Source organism: Leucopleurus acutus, assembly GCF_964270905.1.
Source record: "Leucopleurus acutus genome assembly, chromosome: 2".
NCBI lineage: Eukaryota > Metazoa > Chordata > Mammalia > Artiodactyla > Delphinidae > Leucopleurus > Leucopleurus acutus.
Window position 1 is genome coordinate 7,402,222 of NC_139143.1, and position 9,462 is coordinate 7,411,683.

Consider the following 9,462-nt stretch of genomic DNA (forward strand, 5'->3'; position numbering starts at 1 on the left):
AGGAAAATGAGTATTATATCACATTATTAGAATGATCAAAAATTTTGTTTTTTGTTTTACTGACTGGCTTAATATGTTTGCTAGAATAAGATACACAGCACTATTCTTCTCTGTCCCATTTGGTAGCAGCTTCTCCTTAAAGCCTCTGATTATGAGTGTTCCATTTATTTTAAGATATAATCTAAAAAACAAATACCGTATGCTAACACATATATATGGAATCTAAAAAAAAAAAAATGTCACTGATGAACCTAGTGGCAGGGCAGGAATAAAGATGTAGACATAGAGAATGGACTTGAGGACACGGGGTGGGAGGGGGAAGCTGGGGTGAAGTGAGAGTAGCATCAACATATATATAATACTGAATGTACAATAGTTTAGCTGGTGGGAACCAGCCGCATAGCACACGGAGATCAGCTCGGTGCTTTGTGACCACCTAGATGGGTGGGATAGGGAGGGTGGGAGGGAGGCTCAAGAGGGAGGAGATATGGGGATATATGTATACATATAGCTGATTCACTTTGTTATACAGCAGAAACTAACACAGTATTGTGAAGCAATTATTCTCCAATAAAGATTATTAAATATATATATATATAATCTAGTACAATTCCTTAATTTTACATAGTATGAAACTGATATTTAGAGGACCTCAGTGATGTTAGTATAGATGAGCCAGTTAGTGGCAGAGTTAGGAAAATTTCCGCAGTATAACGTATGCTCAGAGTTTACACTTTTCAATCTTAAGTAGACCACTTTAGGAAGGGAAGAATCAAAGTGTTAAAACAAACAAGTATAATTCATTAAAAAGAAAAGGAGGATGGATACTAGTTAAGAGTGCATATTTAGAATATTTAGTTTTGTATTTCTCTCTGATTTTACATCATATAAATACATTCTAAGCTAACTGTATAAATAAGTCAGGTGTTTAAGCAAAAATTCTGATTTGATAGAGAGATTTGTTTAAATACCCTGCAGCCCCCAGTTGCCACTCCTCAGCCCAAGGAGGGGATCTGAAAAACTCTCCAGGCCAAGGCCTTTACACAGTGCTTCACTTTTCCCACTCAGGATTCCCAGGCAATTCTAAGTGCCTCCCAAGAAAGAGCTGAGGAAGAGGGCATGGTTAGCTTGGGAACACAGTCTGCCTGAACCCATATTTGGGGTGAATTATGGCTGCCGACTTGAGGCAAAAGCAGCAGTTCTTTCTCTGCTTCCCCCTGGCAGATGCCATGATGTTTCTTCCAGACACAAAACGGCTCCTGAGGCCCCCATCCAGCACCCCCTCCCCAATCCTGTCCCTCTTCCATTATTCCTGTTTCGTCAACCAGAGATGGGGAAAATTTTATTTATAAAACAGTGACACAGAAACTGTTTTTGTGGTACTGTGTTTGTGATAAGTGGATTCTTCAAAACACTGGACCCTGCACATTGTATCTCTTGTCCAGATCCAAGGGTATTTATGAGATGGGCTTTGAGAAAGTTCTCCATTCTAGAAACCACAGCACTTTGGAAATAATTCCTAAAATACATTACTGGTATTCACTAAATTTACTTCAGCCTACTTTCATGGTCTAATGGCTAAAACAAGAGATCTTACTGATTCATTGTTTGTTTTGTTTTGCTTTTTTCCCTTTTTTGGGGGGAACCCAACTTGGGAATTTCTATGTCAGAAATGAGTCTTAGTGTTCTGTCCACTCTTTGAATTTAATCTTAATGGCCTCCAACATGTTCTCTGTCTTAACACAATTTGAAACATGACCGGGATGGGCAGGCCCTTGTAATCTGCTTCTAGAATCAGGTTGCACCCCAGAAGCAGCTTTGCAGTGAAGAACTTTGTCACATTTGTCGTCCCTAAATTTATCATAGTAAACATTTAGGACAGGCCTGGGAATCAGGGTTCTCCCAGATCCCAATCTCATTTCTTATGCTTCCTTTAAGCTTTGCTTTGGCTCACATCTTTTTTAGTTGGGATACAACGATATTGAACTATCCCAAAGTTCCAGTTTATGGACTGAAAGAAAAGACAGGAAGGTTTGTATCTGCCAAATCTTCCCTATTTTCTGCTTCCAAGGAACCAGTTTCAACCTAAACCTTTGTCATAATTTTGTGACATCTCTGAAAGTGATAAAACTTTTTTTCTATCATGTTTTCAGATGATGCAAACTAAGTAAGGTAATGCCTGAGTCACAGGTTAAAGTAGGTTGTGGTATAGACTTTGCAGGCCTACATTACAAGGATCACTAACCACACACCAGCGCAGCAGGTCTTTGTTCTCTCTGTCCATTTTTTCTGAATTTTTGTCTTTAATTACTCTACCTTACTAATTACTTCAAGTATTGAGTTCTAAATATTTTATGATTCTTTTAGAAATAATTGACAAAATATCCAACCTAGACGATTAAAGCAATTAAGCTGATTTAAGCTATACTCACAAAAAAATAAAGCTTGCAAGTTTAAGGATAATTTCCAGGGGCAGCTAATCTAGGAATTCAGATGATAAGCTGTGGTATCTCTCACTCATGCTCTGAACTCTGGTTCTCTGATCTTGATCAGTTTGCAAACAGGCTACTTTTTTTCAAAGTGCAATTGTGTAAAACAGCATGATGCTACCCAAAGAAGGAGAAATAAATTCTGGAGAAGCATAAACAACAGCTGCCACTGCAGTTGCCACATCCCCTTACATGCCCTTGTCTTGCGCTTTTCACATTTCTATCTACCCTCAGAAACTCAGTAAAACTAGGTATTATTCATTTTAGGTGAAAAATAATATTTCCCTTAAAACATATTTTTATGACTAGTAGAGTAATTGAATTTTTTGGTTATTTCCTTCTTACTATTTTTTATTTTATTTTTTTTAAGAATTGCCAATTCATGTCCTTTGCCCATTTTATTTTTTTTAGTCTTTTTAATAGATGACATGTACTGAGTGCTTATTATAAGCTGGACACTGTGATAAGTCATTTTTAAATGCATCTAATGTTCAAAAAATCTTATATATACTTTAATCGCTAATTTTTATATGAGAAAAATGAAGCACAGAGAAATTAAGTAAATTACCTGAAGTCAAAGCTCTGTTGCTCAGATTTGACCCAGTGCTTTCTGACTGTCAAGAAAAGCATGCCTTTTTAACCACTACTGATTTGCTTTCATATACAATAATTTTATTCCTGATTAACCTGTGATATATACCATAGATATTTTACTGAGTTCTTATCTGCTGTTCATTTATTTTATGTTGGAAGTTTTATGGGATTTACATATATCAATATATTGGTTCATATTGTTTCTGTCTTTATAAAGCCCTGTACGTTTATATTACAAAAGAATTCACTTTGATGCACTTCCAATGTTCTTATGGTTTCTTTCTTACATATAATATTTTATATATTAAATTTTATTTTGGTTTGTGGAATGATATATGAATATGATATTTTACCCAAAGCTTAGCCTCTTTATCAATACCATGTACTTAATAGTCTCCTTATTTCTACTAATTGTACATGCCACTTATGGCAAATAAATTATTGCATGTAACTTTTCATTACTGAAACTTGTATTTTTGTCATATTGCCAGAAACACATGGTTTTAATTATGCCAGCTTAAAATATCTAGTATAAACATTCCCATGAATTATTATGGAAGTAAGAAAAGTTTTCATTTAACATTTCTACTGGAATTTCATTAAATTTATATCTTAATTACAAGTAAATTTTATCTTTAGAATAGTTTCATTTTAAGTCCAGAAATATGATTATCAAGTCTCTTTTTAAGTTCATCTGCAGACTTCTCTACTTTATGTAGATATCGCACGTCTTAAAAATCATTCCCAGACAATTTATAAACTACTTTTTACTATAAATTGTTTACTTTTTTAGTTTAAGGACATGTCTTTCCAATCCAAAAGATTTTTGATACCTATTATTTAAATCAAGGAATGACATTTACACTTTAGGAAATGATTTCTGGACAGAATGAATGGGCACATTTACCTTTCCCTGAAAGAATATTCACAGAAAATTGTCTTTCTAAAATGAAGATTTGCAACATACAAATATCTGTTTCAGCCACTCATTTGTTAAATCTGTAATGACTGCTGTACTAATATGGTAATCCACTATTATATTTCCTATCCTGAAGTAAACAAAACCAACCTAAGCCAACAGTTTTTGCTGACCATATAATCAACAAATCGCCTTAAATCCGTGTCATAAAAGGACAAAGTTTAATGGAGATTTTAAATCGGGTGGTCCATTATAACAGCTTCTTATCTGCACGTCTGTCAGTACAATCAACCCGCCCTATCCATGGGTTCCATATCTGCAAATTCAGCCAACTATGGATCAGAAATATTTGGGAAAAAAATTCTAGAAAGTTCCAAAAAGCGAAACTTGAATTCTCTGCACACTGACAACTATTTACATAGCATTTACATTGTATTTATAGCAGTTTATTAGCATTTACATTGTATTAGGCATTATAAATAATCTAGAGATGATTTAAGGTATACAGTAGGATGTGCATGGGTTACAGGCAGACCTTGTTTTATTGAGCTTTGCTTTACTTTGCTTCAAAGATATTGCATATTCTTTTTTTAACAAATTGATGGTTTGTAGCAACCCTGCATTGTCAGATGATGGTCAGCACTTTTTAGCAATAAAATATTTTTGAGATATGTATTTTTTTTAGTCATAATGCTATTGCAAAGTAATAGACCACGTTATAATAGTCTATTAACTGTGTTAATAGACTACTGTTATTATTTATGTTTATTAAAGTAAACATAACTTTTAAATGCACTGGGAAACCAAAAAAATTGTGTGACTCACTTTATTGCGACATTCATTTCATGCTGATGGTCTGAAACCGAACCTGAAATATCTCAAGATATGCTTGTTTATGCAAACACTACTGATTTTTAAAATAAGAGACTTGATCATCCCTGGATAGGGGGTCCTAAAACCAATCCTTGAATACTGAGGGATGACTGTGTTCTCACTATCCAGTTATTCTTCTGATGTATTCTTTCAAGATCACCCCTTTTAAAACAAACTTCTGATTATGGCAATTTCCAGTTGAGAAAATTCTGTGAATCTACATGGGTTTCAGAAATAAGAACAAATTATTTAGTATGATACTTAAAGTTGCCTATATTATAATTGTAATGAGTTCAGATTTGTTTCTCACTAATAACCATCATTAGCATTTCACAATGTGTCATAAAGATGACATTGGTAGTGTCACTGGTGGTGTGTGTCACAAGGTGATGATCAGATAAACATTTTTATACACACATATGCATATATATACACATAAAGAAATTATATATGTGTATGGTATATGTAATTTATGTAAGTAAAAATTGGCTGATTAATGAAAATATAGATTTTTGATACAGTTATGAAAATATGGCAGTTTATTTAACATGATACTCAAATATTTGACTATATGTAGTAATTACTGTCTTTAAGAACTCATCACTCCTAGAGACTATTTCCTTTCCATCTTCTATGTATTCTCTGTGCTTTCTTACTTAAAACATTGGTTATTCCTCTACCCATAAACTTCACCCTCTATTATCACTGTTCATCTGACTTTTATCTTCTTTATGCCTCTATCAAACCTGAAGAAAAAGGACTGCTTCTTTCATTAGCCTGGCACTCTGCCAAGTGCCATGTAGCTATTAGAATCCTCAGTAAATGATTACTATCTTGCAACAAATATGTCAATATCCACAGTAAAATGGAACCAAATTCTTCTCTACATTCCAAGTTTGGTGTCATGTTCCTCTAAATAAATCATCAAGCCTAGATGACTGCACTGGAAATTTTTAACAAAGATTTAAAAAGGAAATAATAACCATTCAATACAAACTCTTTCAGAAAATGGAAGAGGAATGAATACTTCCTAGTCATCTGATGACAGTATTACATGACCAGACAGGAAATTATGAGCCAACTACAGTCAAATATTCCTCCCCCAAATAGATGCAATAATGAAATAATTCCTACCTACACCATACATGTTTAAAACTCTCATAAGCTAGGAACAGAAGGGAAATTCCAGTGAAGAGAATCTGTGAAAAACCTACAGGTAACTTCTTCAATAGTGAAAGGTCGAATTTTATTTTTCCTCTGGGATTGTGAAAGAGATAAAGGTTTTTGCTCTGACTTCTCCTATTCAACATTTGGAAAACCTAAACAGTATATTAGATGGGAAAATGAGAAAACAAAAAAGGCATTCAGATTGGAAAGAGCTTATGCTACCTGATTTAAAGATTTACTTTGAGACTGAGTCTTAATTCTTTTGGAATAGGTATAAGGATAAATATATTTAAAATGCAATGTCTTAGTAAACCAAAGATTGAAAAGGATGATACTAATTTGGGAAAAAATAATATGATAAAAGAATTCTAAAAAGGCTCCCAGACTCCTGCTCCCTACTGTACACACTGTGTGTAATCCCCTATTTAAAAAAAAAAATTAGAGCAGTTTTGAATTCACAAAAGAATAAAGAGAAAGATACAGTAGTTCTATTTTTAGTTTTTTGAGAAACCTCCATACTGTTTTACACAGTGGCAGCACCAGTATACATTCCCACCAACAATATACATTCTCTACATCCTTGCCAACATTTGTAATTTGTGTTCTTGTTGATAGCCATTCTGACAGATGTGAGGTGATATTTCTTTGTGGTTTTGATTTACATTCTGCTGATGATTATCAGTGTTGAGCAACTTTCATGTGCCTGTTGGCTATCTGCATTTCCTTTGGAAAAATGTCTATTCAGTTCTTCTGCCCATTTTTAAATTGGGTTGTTATGTTTTTCTGATGTTGAGTTGTATGAGCTGTTTACATATGTTGGAGATTAATCCCTTATTGGTCATGTCATTTGAAAATATTTTCTGCCATTCAGTAGGTTGTCTTTTTGTTTTGCCGATGGTATCCTTTGCTGTGCAAAAGCTTTTAAGTTTATAATTAGGTCCCATTTGATCATTTTTGCTTTTATTTCCTTAACTTTAGGAGACAGATCCAAAAAGTTATTGCTGTAACTTATGTCAGAGTGTTCTGCCTATGTTTTCCTCTCGGAGTTTTATGGTTTCTGGTCTTGCATTTAGGTCTTTAATCCATTTTGAGTTTATTTTTATAAATGGTGTTAGAGAATGTTCTGATTGCATTCTTTTACATGTAATTGTCCAGTTTTCTCAGCACCATTTATTGAAGAGACTGTCTTTTCTCCATTGTGCATTCTTGCCCCCTTGGTCATAGGTTAATTGACTATAAGTGCATGTGTTTATTTCTGGGCTCTTTCCTGTTCTGTTGACCTATGTATCGTGTGTGTGTGTGTGTGTGTGTGTGTGTGTGTGTGTGTGTGTGTGCGCGCCAGTATCATACTGTTTTGATCACAATAGCTTTGTAGTATAGTCTGAAGTCAGGGAGCATGATTCCTCCAGCTCTCTTCCTCAATATTTTGGCTATTTGGTTTCTTTTGTATTTCCATATAAATTTTTAAATTATTTGTTCTAGTTCCGTGAAAAATGCCATTGGTATTTTGATAGATATTGGAAGTGCCTTGGGTAGTATGGTCGTTTTAACAATACTAACATATAACCAGCTGTTCCACTCTTTGATATATATCCTAAGAAAACAAAACACTAATTTGAAAAGATATGTGTACCCCAATGTTCATAGCAGCATTATTTACAATTGCCAAGATATGGAAGCAACCTAAGTGTCCATCAGAAGATAAATGGAAAAAAAAATGGAAATAGCAGCAAAGCCTATAATTTTCTGAGGAATATATCTATATTATCTTTATGGAGGAAAAAGTATCTTATTAAAGGCATTAAAGAGGACTCCTCAAAATGAGAAGAAATATAATGGTTATGGATACCATGACACATAAAAATGTTCATTCTTTTCAAATTGATCTGAAAGTTCTTGTAATTTTGGACAAATTCTAGAAGGCTTTTTTGTAGGACTTGAGAAAATAGTGTAAACTTTACATGAAAAAGCATAGAGACAAATATAGTCACTTTTTTTGAAAAATAAAAAGTGAGCAAACTGTCTTATCAGATTTCAACATTTATTATGAAAAATAACACAGTCTAGTATTAGAATAGATGTAATAAATGGCCTAATAGAACAAAATGGAAACTCAGAAATTAACATGTGCTCTTATGGAAACCTGATATACTATAGACATGTCATTGCAGATAAAGGTACATGGATAGACAACTCAATAAATAATACAACCTGTTATCCATATGGAAAAATAAAATAAATGTCCTTTTCCTTCACATCCAGAGGTCACTTCTATTTGGTTTAAAGACCCAGATGCAAAAAATAGTTTAAAAAAAATTTTTATAATATATTAGAGAGTATCTTTATGACTTTTGAAGCAGAAAAAACTTCCCTAAACATGGCATAAAACACATCTTAAGAAAAATGTGAATCAAAAAAACATTTTGTGAGCCAGAAGACACTGTAATAGTCACAGACTGAGAAAGAAAAAAAAAAAGGAAACACATAATTAACAAGTGATTAATAGCCAGAAAAAAGCAATAAGAATAAGATATACACCTCTCTACCCCCCAAAGACATAATAATTTTAAAATACAAGCAAGAATTAATGTAAAAGGTAACCCAGATTCTACTGTGTGTGTGTATGTTGGAGATGCCTTCACTTTTGAGAGCCAAACGTTAGTATCCCTTGTAAACTCTGTGTTCAGTGACATCACCATGGCAGCTTGAAATTGGCCTTGGTGGGAGAATATGCATTCCAAGTCCTTCTTCAGTACATCAGGGCTTCCTCGTAAACAACTTCCTCTGTCTTCCATAGACTGGTATGAGGTGGAAACTTATAATGCCATTATAAAGAATTGTAAAGGACAGTTTGCTCAGTTGAACTTGATTTAAATTTTATCATTGCCACAACAGTGGTTGTACCTTATAAACACATCTTGACCTTGTAACCACAGCCAGTGCTGGTTGAGCTGGAGAAAAAGAGAACTTCCTATCTTTTCCCTCTTGAGTCACTTGATCAAGAGCCAAAGCCCACCTGACAAAAGGAGTGTACAATGTGTACTGATTCACTTGCATCACAAGAGCTCACAAAGCAATATGTTAGTTCTTATAGGTATAGCTCAACGTTGCCACCAATAAAATTCAGGAAATGAGGAATTCCCTACAGGGAAAGGACAAGATGCCAGGAAGCCTAAATATATATATATATGTGTGTGTGTTTTAAAAAAAAATTTTATTGGACTATAGTTGCTTTACAGTGTTGTGTTAGTTTTTACTGTACAGCAAAGTGAATCAGCTATACATATACAATATCCTCTCTTTTTTGGATTTCCTTCCCATCTAGGTCACCACAAAGCATTGAGCAGAGTTCCCTGTGCTATACAGTAGGTTGTCATTTGTTATCGATTTTATACATAGCGTCAATAGTGTATATATGTC